Source organism: Haliaeetus leucocephalus, unplaced genomic scaffold (genome assembly GCF_000737465.1).
Source record: "Haliaeetus leucocephalus isolate CR32 unplaced genomic scaffold, Haliaeetus_leucocephalus-4.0 Scaffold362, whole genome shotgun sequence".
Taxonomy (NCBI): domain Eukaryota; kingdom Metazoa; phylum Chordata; class Aves; order Accipitriformes; family Accipitridae; genus Haliaeetus; species Haliaeetus leucocephalus.
This window is the reverse complement of record NW_010972798.1, coordinates 6,252,165-6,267,312: the sequence shown is the minus strand read 5'-3', so window position 1 is coordinate 6,267,312 and position 15,148 is coordinate 6,252,165. Positions and strand designations below refer to the sequence as shown.

The 15,148-nt window shown below is 41.5% G+C and overlaps 1 protein-coding gene across 1 annotated transcript in view; it reads left to right on the top strand.

Moving 5' to 3' along the window:
• MCF2L2 (MCF.2 cell line derived transforming sequence-like 2) overlaps nt 1-15,148 on the top strand; it is a 160,136-nt gene that overhangs the window by 3,241 nt on the left and 141,747 nt on the right. The window lies entirely within an intron of this gene.

Genomic DNA, 15,148 nt, shown 5'->3' with positions numbered 1-15,148 from the left:
AGGACACCTCCTGCCAAAATGGGCCCCTCTGTCCCCAGATGCTCTTAATTAGCCTGCCTTGTTGTGATGCTCAAGTCCTCCAGTGGGACCACACTACTGGGGCTTAACATGGATGGATGAGCATTGGCTGGTTAGACTATGTTTCTGCATGCTGTGGAGCTTGAGGCTGCATGCAGATTATATATTTTTAAGTGAATAAATGTGCCTTATTCATCTGTGCTCTAGGCTGGTGGCTGCATAAAACAGCATAATGAATCTGCAGACACTAAGGAGTATGCAGTTCATTACTGGCGCTATTCAGGATTTTGCTGTTGCTGAAAAACCAGGCAAAATCCTCCTTGCTAGTAGGATGGGGACCTGTGTCTTGTGCTAAGAAAGTAATTCTGATTTTGTCCTTCTGTAGGACAGAGGAATGCCACAGTTCTGTCTGTCTAGCAATCATGGGCACTTGTTCTCAGTCCTACTGCTGTGTCTCTCTTACTGCTGGAAATGAAAAGCAGTTCTTCAGATCTATCTGTTCAGGGAGGAGAAGGGACTGAAGTATTGGAAATGTTTTTAGAGCAGTTAAGGATTTAAAGATAGCAAACTGGTTTTATGGTGCTATCCCCAGAAGGAAATCCCATCTGAATGAGTTCAGGCTGAAATTTCTTGGACTTTTTGGATCTTCTCCACCTTCAATAGTGAAATAAATGAGAAATGCTTTCCTTTCCCACATGGCTGACCTTTCCACAAAGGTGCTGGTTACTGGAGAAAGTGACTGTTTCATGTGAAGACTGAAATCTGCAGTGTAAGTGGAAGGTATTTCTAACCCCCTTGAGACTCAGTCATAGTGCCTCCTTGTGCATTGCTCAGATTTTTTTCTTGTTTTATTTGCATTCAGTATCTATTCTCCTCCTTAATATAAAATGCTACCTAGGGAACCTGGGATAAATTTTTTCAGCTGGCTCTCACTGCGAAGAAAATAGCTAAAATAAAATATTCTGTTTTCCATGGAAGTTTTTCTAAGAAAAGATCCTTACCTTAGATGCTTGTGTCTCTTTTCACCTGTTCCCATTGATATGTAGCCTGCTCTGCTGCTATTGAGCAATACTGAACCCTGTTTACTTAATCAGAAAAGTTCAGAGAATGATGATGAAAATAGGGTCGGCATAGCTTGATTTCCATTTTAAAAGAGTTTTGAGAGATAAGTAGTACTGAGAAGATCAAGAGAACAAATTCTCAGAGGGCAAATTATAGCAGAGGCCTTCTGGGTATTTATGTTTTTCCTTTCCTCCCATGATACCAGAAAAAGAAACAACCCAGTGAAATGGAAAAGCATTAAACACGGATAGACAGATAGCTCTAATTGGTAATGTTTTGTTAACTTGTGGGACTTATTACCACAAGATAATAGCTCAGTTTCCTTTTTTTGTATTGCCTAAATTGTAGTGTAAACTGTCTGGGGAGAAGATTTCGGGGGAAAATGGTGCTGGATGTACTGGGAGGTTGGAGAGCATCTGTGCAGAGCTCTCACCCTGGTTATGACCATGGAGCTTATTCTCCAATTTCAGCCAGTTCTGCTGCTTCAAGCCCCACTTAAAAACCCAATTCTGCTGTGCTAATATGATGATCTCATGTACAAATTGTGCTGCTGCTTTATTACTTGAATCTTGCTGTGGATTAGCATGCCCAGTGAGGTTTCTAAGTCATGGACTCTCCTCCTTCACCACCTGGACATTATCTAGTAGAATTATTGGTGCTCAAGTATAAAGGAATGATAAGTAAAGCTTGGCTGTAGCAGCCCAGCTTCCTATATATAACTATTTGGACTATGCCAGGTGCCTTGTTGCACAAATTCATTCCATTTCTCAAGGGGAAAAAAAAAATAATCCTTCAGGCTTTTACAACAGACAGGAATTATTGACCAAACATTTCTTTTTTTCACCTTTTTCTAAGCCAGGATGTCTCAGCAACTTTATTCTGCACAGAGACAGCAGTTTATTCATATTCAGAACCTGTTCCTGTGAGTCATTAAATTGGGGATTGCTGAGTTCAGGGTATTTGTCTAAACTCTTAAGTCACCACCTTGATACAGTGTGCTGCTGTGGGGGCCTCTGAGGAGCAAGGGTCTACATGACTGAAGATCTGATTATGAAATTGGGATACTGTTAATTAGTAAGGTCATCCTCTGCTAGCATTGGGAAAACCTGAGATGAGATGGGAAGAGGTAAAGGAATGGGATACTCTGTTCCAGTTTCCCTTGACTTTACCACTAGACTCAGGAAAGGACATCTGCCAGAGAAGGGATGAAATTGGGGGCAACTATCAAATTTTTAAGTCAAAACCACAATAAGAATCAATGAGCTGGAAATTAAAGTGAGAGCTTTGAAACACAAGCCAATTTCTTTGTGTTAGGGCAGCTCTAGGGGAAGCAGTGAATTTGCAGTTGCCTGGAGTATTTAACATAAGATTAAAGAGCTTTCTAAAATGCTGGTTTAATCCAATTTCTGTGAACTTCTTGTGTGTTCAACAAGTCAAACACAATGAACCTAGTGGTCCCCCCCTGGTCCTGCAGTGAAAGAATCTGGGAAGATGATCTCTTGGGTTAGAGGTACTTGGGTATGAGGCATTCCTTGTTGTGCTTTTGGACACCCATACCCACAGGTGTGAACACATGAAAATGTGTAGTCAGATGCTTGGGTGGTGCAAGTTATTTCAATGAAACTGGGATGCATTATAGCAACTGAGAATCAGGTCATTGAAAATTTTTTTTAAAAAGCAAACTTCCATATGTACTGCAGATTCTTACCAGTAACACAACCTGAAACATCAATATTAGTCTATTCTGTATGCTGTATGCTGGTGGGACAATATTTGGATAGTACAAAATGTTGTTCTACTGGGAGGCACAACTAAGCCTTTTGAGCTTGGCAAAGACATTTTACAGATGCATACTGAAATTACCTTTACTAATTATGAAAATGAAAAAATGTCTGACACTTGTAAATCTAGTTTATGAAACTGAAAGTGCTGCCTTATGAGCTTTCTTTTGAGCATGCAGTGGACTGAGGAATTTCTTGGTGCCTCTTCAATGGTGAGTGAGTTCATTCCTCTCCTTATCTCAGGAATCCAGCATAAGGTTAGTCGTTTACACTCACTTGCAGAGTATCATTTAGTCTTCTACCTCCACAGCTGGATCTGCTACTTCCTCAGCATCTCTACACACAGGGTTAAAATGATTTTTAGAGTGTAATCATCTGGCACGTTTATCAGCCACTTACATCGATGTGACACTTGCCCATAACGCTTTGGAGCTTCTCCCATCTCTGCTGCTGGAGAGGACGAGTCTCCGCAGGAAGGGTGCGAGCGCTGCCCGGGAGAGGGCAGTGCACTACCGCAGACCTTGCCCGGGGCACTGCTGCGCGCTCCTTCTGCTCCCTCTTAGGGGGCTCCCACCGAGGATGAGCTGGGTCTCGGTGCGTAACGGGGCTGCGGGCTGTTCACTGTGCGCAAGCAGAGCTGGAGCTGAATCTCCCACCCGTAGCCTCCCCTCCTGAGAGCAAAACGTGTCCGGAACGGGAGGCAGATTTTGACTGTAAATCGGTTACATGTGGGCATTTATGTCAGTGCGGGCAGCAGAGACTAACATTACACACTTGGTACAGGTGGTAAATTCGTTTGTTTAGCATGCAGTTTAGGAAAGGCTGGGGGGAAAAATGCAATGTAAAAACATACTATGCATTTTGCTGCTCTCCTAGTCTATCTTTATGCACCTAGTAGTGCCTGTCTAACACTACAGGTGTCTTAAGCTCTCATACATATCTCGTACCTAGCATGGTGATGCTCTACATTCTTTTGGCGTTTATCTGTAACTACATATAAAATCCTGTTAGTTTTCTCATGCTATACTATAAACGTTGTGATAATTTGTGTTGGCTGGCTGGTGGGGGAAGGATGGAAACACTGTGTGTATTGTCCATACAGACAGGCTACTGGAGTGGATCTGTCTTAAGGATAACTTTGGTCTGCTCCTCATTTTACAGGTGGGGGAAACAGGTTGGCTGGTGACCTAGATTCCTCTCCCCATGCCTCATTTTCCCTATCTATAAAATGAATGACGCTTGTCTTTTTTTGAGCCTGACTGATGGCAAGCCATGCAGAAGAAACAAGATGATTGCTACTACATCATGCATCCTAGGGGACAGCTGCTTTGCTGTACCCTAGGTAAAGAGTGACTTGTATCTAAAGTTACTGAACTGCTGGGGTTTGTGGTAGTAAAGGGACAATTTTATCAGTAAACATAATGCTAAAGTGATGACCCAGTCTTGCTTCAGAGAGCTATAGATGCCATGTTACCATTGGCATGCCAACATGAAAGCGCATGTGTACTCTCACCGTGCACTGTGTGAACTTGTGTCCTGAAGTATTTGTTGAACTAGATATGTAGAACAGATTGCCCCCCTATTCAGTAGCTGCCATCATGTTTCCAACCAAATTCATAGGTCTTGTGCAGTCTTCTCCTTTGTCTTTAAATAACAGTACTATGCTTTGGTGTGTGGGTGTGCCTTTGGGATAGTACTTCAAGACAGCTATTCACAGCAGCGCTGTTGGTTTCCCTTGGCCCTGAATACTCTACTATTTAAAGTTATTTTAATGAGAGCACTTTCCATGCCTTAGTCTGAGCAAGTCAATCTCTTTTGTCTCTTGTTGGGATGTACCTCTGTTTGTGCTAAGCTGTGAATGCCTCCAAAGTCTACAGGTCTGAGTGAAGAGCTGCCTGGGAAGGAAGAAGCCAGCTGTACCTTGGGGAGGGTTAAAGCCTGGGTATGGTGCGTGTCAGAGGTCTCTGCTGTGGTTTGTGTTGAAGCAGTTACTAAGCAATTTGTGCAGTCTGCTCCAGGAGAGCGTCAGCTTTTTGGTGCACTGTTGGTTAGATCCAGGACTGCTTCCACAGAAGGCTGCCTCTCTCCATCCCTCCCCTCTGCCTTGTGTGAACTCATTACCACAGCGAGACTGCAGAGAAGCCAGCCTGTGACACAAGGGAGGGCACATGCTTGTGAGTGTGTGTGGGTCTAAAGGGGAGGCATCACTCTTTGCAATGTGTTTCTATTGCTTTTTCTAATGGGCGTCTGAACTGAGATGGTGGTGACAGCTTGGAGAAGGCTGCTGGAGGGGCTGCTGGGTCTCTGAGGGCAGAGAGGTTGGCTGTGAGCAGTATTTGTCCTGTTACTGAGATATATATTCAGAGTGCTGCCGGCAGCAGTGATGGCTGCTATGGCTCACTGTCTCAAATGGCAGTAACCAGGGAAATATTTTTGAGCTAACTGGCCTCTGTTCAGGAGCGAGCAAGAAAACAGTCCTTCAGCTCCTGAGCTGAGTGGTCCCTCAGAAATTATGTGAATAGACTCTGAAATGATTTTGGTGGATGTAATAGTTCAGAGCAGAGCCAGTGGCTGAAATTTTTCTAAGATACTGTTTCAGCTGTGAAACTGTCTTCTGGCAAGCTCTGAGGAAGAAGGAATGAAGTCTGCTATACCTTGATTAGCTTAGTGTCCAAGTATTGTAGTGAATGTATTTTAGTTTTCCAGTTTGCCACATGTGTTTTTTGTTATTCATGATGGATTTTAACATGACAGTGTGGAAATGTGAAACCTTCTTTTGTTGCATTCTGTATTCTGAGCAGGAATTTGTGTTCTAGCAATCCAGCATTGTTGTGAAGCACAGGTTTTGGGAAGAAGATGAATTAACTTTTCTCTGGCAAAAATCAGAAACCACCAGGAAGTTTTTACTACTGAGGGACTAAGCAAGGGGCTGTGCCATGCTGCTGCAAATCTGGATTAATTTCTTGAAGCTGATGCTGAGATTAGACCTTGGCCTTTAATGCCTTTTATTAAGTAATTTTCTATTTTGTGGAGAGTAGGATGCAGCACCCCCCCTATAATATCCCAGCATACGCTCTGTGAATCAAGCAATGTCTGTCTCAGAAAAAAAAAAAATATCGCTGAGCAAATGATGTGGAATGGTGTGTTTCTTTAGCTCTTTGCTGATTATGGATAGTTCATAATGTATAGTGAAGATTTGTTAATAATTTCTTATCTATCTCTTACGATTTTACAGAAATATTATAAGAAATGTCTTCATAACAGGATGGGATATAAAGTCACCTAAACTGAACAGTGAGAGTATATGCTTTAAGAATTTTATATTAGTTTGTACAATTTAGCTTTTATGGGGATTATTAATCAAGGATTCTTAGATGTGTGCATAAATGTATGGTGTATTCTGACAATAAATAGTTGTCAAAATTCTTGAAGTGTGACTAGATATAAATTTGTCCACACCAATGTATTTTTGTAGAATGTACCAATAGTAAATCAAAACGCTGGCTTATTTTCACTTTCTTTCCAGTTTACTTATGTAGGAGAAAGCTTTTGATTTTTTGATTCACCAACCGATTTTAAGACATTTTCTTTAGAGACAAACAAAAAAAAAATCACAGCCAAATAAGAACATCAAAAGACTGTTTTTCAAGAAGTGGTTAAATGGAAAAAGTGGCAAACCCAAGGAAGTCTATAACAAAATCCTTTGAAGTTGGCTTAGAAAGCTGAAATAAACCCTAGAGGGTACACGTTAGCAGTAGCAGCATTGTATATAATAGTAGCAGGGACCCATCCTGCCTGGGTTGGTAACAGCCTGCTCACCAATTTGACACAGAAGTGAATAATTGATTTTTAAACTATAGATAGGCCTGATTGAGAATTGTCAACTTCAGTACTTCTGAGTCTTGGAGTCCCTGGGCTCAGATTTTAATTCTGTATCTGAACTTCCTGGCCATCCACTGCCATTTTAGATTAATAACATATTTAAATGTTTAACAAAACTCCAAGCGTATGTACATTTCCTCTAGTTTCAGTGTGACTGCACATGGACTTAACTTTGCGTTATGCACATGCCTGAGGGGTCTGCTGAAATAGCAACCACCTGAAAGCCTAGACCTAAGCTTGGGGGAAGTTCAGGTTTGGATCCAAAATAGCTGTGCTTCACTTGCATTTCCTATGTGAAGAAGGAGCATGCTAGACTCTTTGTGACTTTAAAGTTACTGCAAGCAAGTCCTTGAAAAGTCCTTGCAGTTTGCTAATGGCTGGTGTGATCTTGAGGGTAACCTAGAAATTTCCCTTTTACGTAGTGGCAAAGTTAACCTGCAAATAACTGCACGTTATAATTCTCCCCAGTGTCCCAGCCACCTTGATGTCTGCCTGACTGTAGTCCTTACCTTCTGCTTGGACAGCACTCAAATGTCTCTTTTGGAGGTCGCCACTAATTACTGCTTTGAGCTTGTCTTGAATCTTTCATTCAGTAAACTTCAAGCACAGGTCTATGTTAATGGGTTTGCATCTTTAGGGTGGTAAGATTTTCCATATACTGCAGTGGCCCAACATACCCACTTAAGAAACTGAAAGTGAGGGGATTTCCAGTTGAGAGGACATGATTTCAGTTCGTTGATATAAACAGCTCTCTTTTCAGCCCCTTCCAAGTCAGCCACAGTAGACTCCTAATGCCTGCCTGTAAAAACAACTTGTTTAACTTGGTCTGTAACCACTCCTGGAGCATGGGAAAACACAGCCACTAAACAGGTCTTTTCTATCTGTAACCTCTCAATTTCTGTAATTTTATGTTAAAAGTGAACATCAAATTTAGTCAATGAGATGAACTGAAAAATGTAGTGATCCAAAGTAATTTGAGCAATATTTGCTGAAAGACTTAGAAGAAATGTTTAATATTCCTGCAGAGCAAAGCTCAGGTAAAGCTGTACATCCTTCATTAGGCTGCACAGAATGCTTTGGAAATATTGATTGTGATGTAGCATAATGAAGAGCAGATCTGCTGTGCAATAGAAGATCACATCAGGCAACAGTTCAGCTTCTGCCCAGGTAGACACTGAGGGTCATAGGTTTTTGAGCTCTTTAGAGAAACATGTGCATTTCTAAACTTTCCCTCTTTCATGGACCTTGTTTGGGAACACTTGCAAGGCATCTCCATCCACACCATGGCCTAGATTTGTCCCTTCTCAAGGGATCAGAGCATATCAGCAGTGCATCACTCAAGACAGTTGGAAACTTGCTCCTAACCCTGCTTGTCCAGATTTCTACATTTGTGTACACAAAGTTGGGTTTGCTGTTACACTTAAAAAAAACCCCAAAACTTTAAGGGATGCCTCCTAACATGAACCAGAGTTACTTAAATATTATAGAAGAATCTTCTCTCTTATGAAAGTTAGTTAGCAAACTTTGCTATGAAACTTGGTTTTAATGAGAATAGAAATTGCATTTAAACAAATACACTTTTTAAGTTTTACAGTTGTGCTTGGTTAGCAAATGATCTGAGAGAAAATATGACACCAGTCACCTACCTGTGCTGCATTTTCTATTTTGCTCTAAGCTGATCCAAGTGTGATTTTCTGCTGGCAGAGGTAGTCCTGGCCTTGTCATTTCCCACCCCATGCCTTACTAGTTCTTGTACCCTTCAAGCTCCTTTGCAGAGAACTAACCCAGATAAGAAGCAATCCACTAAGAAAAAGATTGCTTTGCTTTATTTACAATAACTTTTTTCCTGGCTTAGTTTTCAGTTGACTCAACATGGGTTAGCAAAAAAAGAGGTGGTGGGAATGTGTAGAAGAATAAGGGAAAGGATGGGATTTCCTTTCTGTTTATAGCTGGATTTTTATTTCCTCTTTAAAGCAAACAATCTGTAGCATAGCCAGCTCGTATCAGTAACTGATCTTGCTGTTTCTCTGTCTGGGCTGAAAGAATAAACAAACATTTTCAAAAAGTAAACAAAGGGCACAAATGGTGAGAAAGAGAAATAAATAGAATTTAAAAAATCAAACCCAAACCAAGAGCTTCTTTTGCTGATGTAATAACTTTGAAGTTCTTTTTGGCCTTCAGGAAGGGAAATGTTTTGCTTAAAGGTTTGCATTGGGAATTCTGGTGGGACAGAATATTTTCAAATCCTTTGGCCTGCTTAAACCTTATCAGTGAAGACATGCAAATTTGTCTCCTTAGTGTGTGTAATTCTTGACATCGAATGTAGTTCTGCTAGACTCTTAGCTAACTTGTTCATGGCAAGGAGACACAGGACTTGGAAGAACATTTGAACTGTACGTACTTTGCAACTTTCAAACTCTGGATTTGTGTGTTGCCTTTTGGTACTTTTTAAGAAGAGTAAGAACACATAACATTAGGTGTCTTTTCATGCTCTTAAAACGAAATCTCTGACCTTATGCTTAACCCTATCTGACTCTTTTCCATCACATCAGCAATCTGATTTTTCTCCCAATCCACAATTTTGATTTGAATGCTCTGAGGGTAATTTTTGACTGAGCTTGCACAGAGTAGAAGTAGGCTGATGTACTCTATGTTTTAGAAAAGATTTTATTTCACTCCCAGTTGTCTTCCCTGTGAATTACATATTAGGCTGTCATTAAGAAGAGATGAACTTTGCTCTGGAAATTTGTAAACCATTATTCCAAGATAAGTGACTTCAGATGGGGGATTGAAGCAACCCCCTCCTCTAGACAACAGAAGGCCAGGCAGTTGTAGCATTCAGTCACTAAAAAATAAACTCCAGTGTCCTGTTATGGCTGGTTGCCTTTGGTTGTCTTTCATGGAGCAACAGGCACTGCTGTGTCAATCTGCTTGGCGCAGTCCAATCTTTCACTCCAGCAGGTCATCTTTCCAACACTGTTGGAAACTATTAGTTGTCATTAACATGTAAACTAGTTTCTGTCTGCTCAAAGAGAGGAAGGAACAAGATTATGTTCATTGTTGCTTTTAATCAGCTGCTGTTGGTGGAGCTCTGAAGGTGGCAGTCTATGGACTGTGCTCCAGACCTGCTGCAGGAATACATACAGCTGTGGTGAGAAATAAAACAGGAAAGTGTGGCAGGGAGCCCAAGCATGTTTCATTTTTGAGTGAGGAATTATGAAGCGTAACTGAATGGCTTTCCCCTTAAAGATTAGATAGCACAGTTGCAGCTAGCCTCCCTAGAGATCTGGAAGGGAGGAGAAGCTGTGTCAGACAGATGGCTATAGTAATTGCTTTTCTTTTTCTCCCCCTTGGTAGAAAACCTTGCGAAGCAAAACTGTAAGGCCTAATTCTTCTGCAGTGAAACTGGTCTCTGCTAGGAATTGAACTTATAGCAGTTTAAGAGGAGACCCAAGAGTTGATGAACTGACTTGTTTCATTTTTTTTCCTCTAGTTTCACATCCTTCTTCAGATTTTAATTGTCCTGGCAAATTCAATTAGCTCAAGTAATGAAGAACTGCATGGTATGTGTAAAGTTTCAACTTTGGTGACCTATGTAGGGGAATGGCATTGTTTCACATAATACTGTTTGATCAATTAAGCTTTTTTCTTTTTTAAATTTGGGAAGCTAAGTGTAACTTCATCTTCAATTAAAAAAAATTAAAACCACAAGAATAATCACACAGAAGCTAGGAAATGCCTGAGTTAAGGTTGCCAAGATAACCATGTTCCAGCCACTTGGCTGGTGTTATGTTTTGATATGCTCTTTAGTTGCATGGCTATACAGACTTTTTATCAGAGGACAGGACTGCTCTGAAGTGAGCAGGGGTTGTCCAATCTCTTCCGCAGATATTAGCAACATGCAATGAAGCAAGACAGTTGTCAAGCTCCTGCGGCTTGTCAGCTTCCTAAAACCTTCCCATTGACTTTTGGGTCCCTGTGTAGTGAATTAAAACATGCCTATCATCAATAAATTTTTCTGAAGTAGTCTATGAACCTGCAGCTGTTAGCTCAGTATCAGCTCATGTCAGCCTAAAGCAGGGTTTTCTCAGCTGTGGTATCTGTCCCACAGGAAAATGATACATCACTTCTTCCCAAGAGGCTGAACGCCACTTCCTGCAGGCTTGTGGCTTGCAGTACACAGACCAAGAAGGCTACAGGGACTCCTGGGATAAAGTTAGTGGAAGATATGAACAGATTAATGCTCACTAATGCTAGGCAAAATGTCATGGCTTTAAAACAAACCCAGACCTGTGTCTTTTGGTTTGCTTTTAAGAATTTTTTCAAGCTTTTCTTTTAGTCAAAGCTTAATTCAGCAGCCCCAGGTAATTGTATGTTTCCAAGGACTGGAACTTTGACTGTAAGCTCTGTGCTGTGATGGTGTTACAAATTCATCAGTATTGGAGAGTAACTACCTCTAAGCACTATCCTAGAGGAAGGTGCAAGAGGGCAAATGTGACTTTGTGTGCTGTTGGCTGCAGCTACTGATGTTTTGTAGCCACGTGATCTGATTTGCCATTTCGGCTCATGAGGCACCTTCCCTCGTTTCCTCAGATTTTCTCAGTCTCCTCCTAATTTCTTCTGCTACAATTTCTTTTCCCAGCATGTCAGTGTGTGAGCTGCACTCACTTACTCGAATGTGTGATTCCTAGTCACCAAATGTATTTTATACCACCTTTCTCGTCATCTGAATGTCTCCTGCTGAGTGTGGGTTTTACAGCAAATCCCACACGGCTCTTCTTGCACAGACAGGGGATTTGATGAGAATTAACTGGCGCTTTGCAGCTCTTGTTTCTATTACTTCATCTTATCTTTACACCACAAAATACTTCTGGTAGAAAAAGGATATTTAGAAACCAGAAACCAAGCTATTTTTAGAGCAAGTTAATAAAGCAGCTATATGAAGGGGTGTGTGTGTGGAATTTCTGTTTTGCTCAAGACTAGTTGATATTAATGATGCCTTCATATTGGCAAACATCAAAAGTAAGCTATTGTATGGGCAGGTTTGTTACCCTGGAGGGATGAGCAAGTCTCTCGGAGGCTAGAGATGGTGGCACATTTTCTAGTTCATGTTCCGTTTTTGTTGAGCCTCCTTGTGATTGTCTCATCCATTGTAGAAACCTTTGCTCCATTTTTGCAACTGTTTGGCATAAGCTCAGTCCTGGTCACCCAAACGTGAGTGCACCTGTCTACCTATGGGACTGCACAGTTGTCACAATATCTTTGCATCTTCTGGATGCTGAAATCAACAGTATTTTCTTCAATGGATGCTCCAATGTTTCTCGGTTCTGAGAGTCCAAGCTCGGTTTTAATTACTATTTTGATTTTTTTTTTTTCCCTTACTTGTGGGTTGGGGGTTTTTTTGCTGTTTTTTGATTCAGCTATAGTCACCTCTAACCAGCCATTTTTCTCTCTTCTGCCTCCATCTTGCTGCCAAACTGTGGTTTGAAAAGGGCATATCTATCACTATTATAGTGATTCAGAAACACTTCAAGTAGACTGTCTGAAGGATGCTAGAAGTCTTTGACCGATGATCTGGAGACACTTGTCAGTACCTGTTGAGAGTTATATTCATAGATTACAGGACCTTTTTGTTGCTTGTTCATTGGGTGTAGTATTTATCTGACTCTAAACAGGGCTATCAACATGCTGTTCTTAAGCAGGTAGCAGTGAAATCAGGCTTATGGTGTTCTCTGCTTTCTAATAAATAACCTTCTATATTCAAAATGATTTTGTTTTGCCTTTCCTTTTTTGCTCTGCAGTTTCCCCCACAGATCCCATTATGGACATGCATGGGGGAAAGTGCAAAGTAAAAAAGGAAAAACTTAATGGGTTACTGTTATTTTGTTTGCTTTGGGAATGCATACCTGCCTCTTTCAGTTTACTCAAAACCTGGAGTACCACGTGGCTGTTGGCTGGGATCTCTGTGCTGCCACAATATAGATAATGAATTGTCATAAAACTCACTTTAGGTGGGCTGGGGGAATAGGTAAACACAGCGACTCAGGGTGGCAGGCTATAAACCACCTCCAACCGGGTGGGTCCTCCAACTCCCCTGCTTTGCCTGTGACAGATGCACAAGACAGGTAATGCTGTGCCAGTCCACATGTCCCTCCTATGCACAAAAATGTTGTCAGAAGGGGATAAAACAGACTGTGGGAATCCCAATATCTAAGGATTAAGGATTTATGGATGTTTGATATAGAGACAAGAAAAAGCTGTGGGAGGAGGGATGAGATTACTGCTGCAGCATGGTACTCAGCTGTGCTGAATAATGTCAGCTGGGGTCAGTAGGATACCTGTGGGGGGATCAGGAGGCTGTTCAGTCCTTCAGTCTCTAAGTGACCATGTGCTGTATTGAAAGCAAAGCCCAGCGAATAGGATTGCTAGTTGTATTTGTAAAGGCATAGAATGGAAATCAGTTCTCTGTCCCTAGCTGTTCAGTGGGCTTTCCTTTGAGAAACTGAACATAACTTGCCGAATATGATGTACTGAGTTTAGCTTTACTATCCCTTTCAGTGGATTCCCACAGACCATAACACTGAGTTATCTCAGGTCTGGGGTGTCTACAGACAGAGAGACTCAGAACAATGTTGCTGTTTTAGCCTTTCCATTGCTCTGTCTAGAAATTTGCAGACTTTTTTCCTACTTTAAAATCAATTGCAAGTGAGTGCCCAGTCCTAATGGCTGTTCCAGTCCTGGAGAATGACTCTCTTTCAGCACCTGCAGAGCAAATATAGTACAGAGAAGAGCATATGCTTGTTGAGTGGAACAGACCAGCCCTGTTCTGGCCTTGTGCATTCTTTGGTCCCTTTGGCTTGTTTGTTATAGAAGCCTTGTGAAATATAGTCATGAGGGTCATGTTGAGAGAAAGAACATGAGCCTATTTTCTCCAAGCAGATTTCAGAACAATGTCAGCGATACCCTGGAAGATCATCCACCAGCGGCACCCTGTGTAGCACAGGGCACTTTTACAGGTAGATGTGCATTGATTTTAGCAGTTCTGCTGTAGTGATTAAGGCTGGAGGAAAGAGGGTGTGATGGGGTGGTCCAGACAACCACTGCACTGTGGCTGCTAGGAAGTAGTGTAATGCATCAGAGCACAAGGTTAAGTTGCCCTGATGTCAAGGCAGAGATAAGGCAGATCCCACTCTTAATTCCTGCTGGAATTAAGTCTGGAGGGAAAAGAAAACCTTGAGCTGGTCTCAGAATGTATTTGTACCTGGCAGAATGACCAGGATCCCTTATCTTACAAGCAACGTCAGTCAGCTGAGAGCAATAGGGCTTTGTAAGGTTTCTTGACATCCCAAGCAAAGGCAAACTCTCTTGGTTTTGACAGGGTCATATCTGGAGATTAAGTCATAAGTCTGTGTGTAAGATGCTGTTGCGAAGCTGTGTTGGGATGTAATTTTCGTTGTTGCAGTTCTGGTGCCTTGGGGTGGGGAGCAGATATGGTGGTTTTCCTACAAAGGCTGTATCTACCTTCTGATGTGTTGTGATCTCTCCTGCATATTCAGGTTTTGACTGAGAGACTAAGCCACAAATCTAAGTTGTCCCACTATGCTTTTTGAAACAAATTGTTCTCTTCTCCTACCTCAGGAGATCTTGAGTCTCACTGGTCTCTTATATATACACACTGTACCTGACACAGTCAGACTCAGATATTGGACAACTCTTGGGCTCCATTCAGATGATGAGGAAGGGTAGTATAAAATACATTTGGTGACTAATAAGTGAGGATAGCTCACACACTGACATGCAGGGCTCTTGGGCTATAACTGTGTGGCTCAGTGCTCTGCAGACACCCAGCTGTATTACTTGGAGCAGTATATCTCTGCTCAGAGTGAAAATAAACTAGTCTGTGTCCAAAGCTAAACCTTAGCTCTGCTATCTCTGTGCAACAGTGTAAATACATGACCATAGCAGCAGATTGAAATTACAGTAAATTCTATGAACATCACTGAAATCACTTTAGCTGTGATTCATTAGTCTGCTCTTCCGGTTGGTCTTAGCCACCTGCAGTGTCAAGAATCAGAGAAGCTGATAGTGGGCTGCATAAACAGGATGGATATGAAGGTCCCACATCAAAAACATCACTCATCCTAGTTTGACTTTTCCCTTTTTTAATTCAAAGGCAGGATTTGCAGAATCAGCCCCTTTAAGATTTTTTTTTCAATTGCTTGGAATTATTGCCTTTTGTGCAGCAGCCAAAATCTATGCAACTTCTTTCCATATTATGTGTCACCTTCTGTCTAGGAGAGGACAGTGACACAACCTCTTTGGTTACTTTGTCTCAAGGCATTAGTGAAGTGTTTGAAAATGAACAGAAAAGTTTCCAAGTGACATTGTGTCATTTAGAAACCCTA